The sequence below is a fragment of the Zea mays genome, chromosome 6 (assembly GCF_902167145.1).
Source record: "Zea mays cultivar B73 chromosome 6, Zm-B73-REFERENCE-NAM-5.0, whole genome shotgun sequence".
Lineage (NCBI taxonomy): Eukaryota > Viridiplantae > Streptophyta > Magnoliopsida > Poales > Poaceae > Zea > Zea mays.
The window spans coordinates 93,940,023-93,942,870 of record NC_050101.1 but is presented as its reverse complement, the minus strand read 5'-3'; the positions used below and the strand labels follow the sequence as shown (position 1 = coordinate 93,942,870).

General features: G+C 37.7%; 1 long non-coding RNA gene across 1 annotated transcript; it reads right to left on the bottom strand.

The window, feature by feature from the left end:
- Positions 1-2,207: 2,207 nt before the first annotated feature.
- Positions 2,208-2,622, bottom strand: LOC109940633 (uncharacterized). Its single transcript, XR_002263253.1, has 2 exons — positions 2,524-2,622; positions 2,208-2,300 (listed from the first exon to the last, which is right to left on the bottom strand). It is a non-coding gene; the product is annotated as an uncharacterized lncRNA (long non-coding RNA).
- Positions 2,623-2,848: the final 226 nt, after the last annotated feature.

The window sequence follows — 2,848 nt, the reverse complement described above, 5'->3', positions numbered from 1 at the left end:
GGATTGTTGTTCGTAGCTCCACCACTAGAATTGAGACATCTGTCCGCAAAGTCATCATGAGGGGGAGGAGTCACTTGATGAGAGCCGGAATCCTACAAAATAAACCAAAATTCTCATAAATATACAGCTCGCATTAAATCACATGTACACAAAGATATAGGAAAGCATGATAAACACAAAATGTGGCTTCCATATTTGTGCATGAACATGAACATGAGAGTGAAAATAGACCGAAATTGCTATACCTTGTATGTACTTTGTGTAGTAGGACCTGTTTTGTATTTTACATTTGATAAAACATCACCAATATAAAGAGACGAAAGGGCAGATAAAGGAAAAGACCTTGCACTTGACAGCTAGGAAAGATGGTTTCATGGAAGTTCCTCGTTCATTCACAAGTTCCTCCCCTAGTGGCCTCAGTGGGCTGTTATGGCATTGCTCTTCCTTTTCTATTTATTTTGTCACATTTGTGCAACTATAGATCTGTTGATATGTAGTTATAGTGTATAAACACTTATCACGTTTGATCTACATTGAGACATCCTAGGTGCTAATAGATGGCTTAACGCCTAGCTCCTTTTTGAACCTTTCTAGCAACCAAAGGAACTATCCTACAAATGCTATAAGTGAAGCCCCATCAGCAGTAGTAAGTAAAGCATGTTGGCAATATATAAGAACAAGGTTTTAAAGTAGACAAGTCAACTTGGTCAAAGTTAGAGAAGCTTTATGTAACACAAACCTAAACTTATACAATTTGGAAGAGAGGGAGCATTAAACATCGCAGCCTTGTCTTGAAAGAAAGGCTTCTCTTATGATGTAGATCGCTAGATACTTCTAGAACCTCAGACATGGCTTGGCTAGATAGCCTCCCGCAGTTTTCCTTCGTAATTGTATCTAACAGCATCTCTCTCTTCTTTGGTCTCTAGTTTTTGTACTGTTTTTTGTACATACAATAATATAGCTACCACAGTAGGAGTTTACCCTACTGTTGCACTTAAGGAAATCGTACTCCTTCTGTTCCAATTTAAGTGGTTTTAGCTTTTCTATATATACATAGCTTTTACTATGTATACATAATATATATCTAGGTGCGTAGCAAAAGCTAACTACTTACGATCTGAAACTGAAAGAGTAGGAAACAAATTGCTACATTCAAGTAGGCATGAAACAATCAAATCACAGCTATGACTATCTATGGTTGCAGAAATATCAACTAATCAGGTGCCTCGAAAAAACAATCCTTATAGGTTCCCTCAGTCCTTGGGATTAATATCGAAGTGGCAGAATTGCTATAATAATTACCTGCAGGAGTCACCAGCAAATGATCTTTTGACAGCATCAACTTATTCTTTTCTATCTATTGGGAGCACAAATGGATTTCGATATGCGAGAGCAGCAGCAATTGTCAATACTGGATCCAGGCACTGGAATACAGATCCCATAAGCAGCATTTTCCTGATGTTTGGGTCCAGTGGGAGAGTACATGCTGAAAGTGGATTGACCCATCTCATCCCTCATTGTCCCAGGAACCTAACACAACTATTTTCTCAATGGGTAGCTAACTGGCTCACCTCATATTAGCTGGTGGTCTGTCAAAAATTTCGCGTTGATTCACAGTTGGCATAGAACCATGCAAAGGAAGAACAAGAAATCTATTAGGACTACCAAGGAAATTATTCCCTTTAATCTTGTCCAGAAGCTTCGAAATTTCATCCCAGCCAATAAGGAACACAAGGATTGCACCTTCTGCTTCATAGTGACAAATATACTCAATTGTACTTTCCACCTAAAATGTCAACATAGAGGTGTTAGCAGCAACTATTTTTCCTGGGTATGGTTAGCAGTGTATTAAGTTCAAATAATAGTTCTGGTGCACAAATGTGGCAGCCATGCAGTTAACTAATGTAACAAGGATCAACATGAAATAAATAAAACTCAGAACAAAAAAATACTGTTTAGGTATTAGCACAAGACAATATTTGGATGGAACTTATGGACACGGTGCTACGGTAGCACCATACTATAATGTATTATCTCAGAGCAAGAGTGGATGAAATGACAAAACAGGAAATCAGAAACGTATCCTCCATGATGAAGAGAAGGGACGTCTATGGTTCTCTAATGAATCATTTACAAAAACATGACTTCCGGCTACTTGAGGAATTAATGTATGCATTTCAATTATACAAAAAATGCAGAGTACTTACAAGGCTCAAATCTAGTTCAGCAGCAGACCAAGCTTCAAGGGACTGCCTTGTTGAACTGCTGTAATTTCCATACTCCTTAGTAATGTCAATGTCCTGGAAAAAAATGAGCAACCGAAATGCACTTTGTGTGAAAACTAAAGCAAAATGATTTCTGAAACAATTGTTTTCACAGTTTAGATTTTTTTTATCTATCTGTACTTGCAGCTGAAGTGCTTAATCAGTGTGACACAATGCATATATAGAAGTACACAGCTAGACTAATCCATGCTCATCAGTGCTAAATTAAGGGGAAAAGAAGTTGAAAAACGAAGTTTACCTCAAAAACATCAGACAGTGGATCACTCTTAACTGATGAAAACCTCTTTCTCCTTGAACTACCTGCAAAATTATCACGTTCGGAATTGATCCTGTAACATGTCTTTTCTAGAACATCTTCCAGAAATAACTCAACAACAGGAAAAGTGAACCCCTGCTCAGAACACCTCAATGTAAATATATAACATACAGACACAATCAATCAGAAGTTCAATTTGATGTTGTTCATGAAACATTACAGTACCAGGATGTGCATCACTGGAGCATCTCCAAAGTACTTGGAAAATAGTTCAGCATTTATAGTTGCACTCATCAGTACAAGGCGA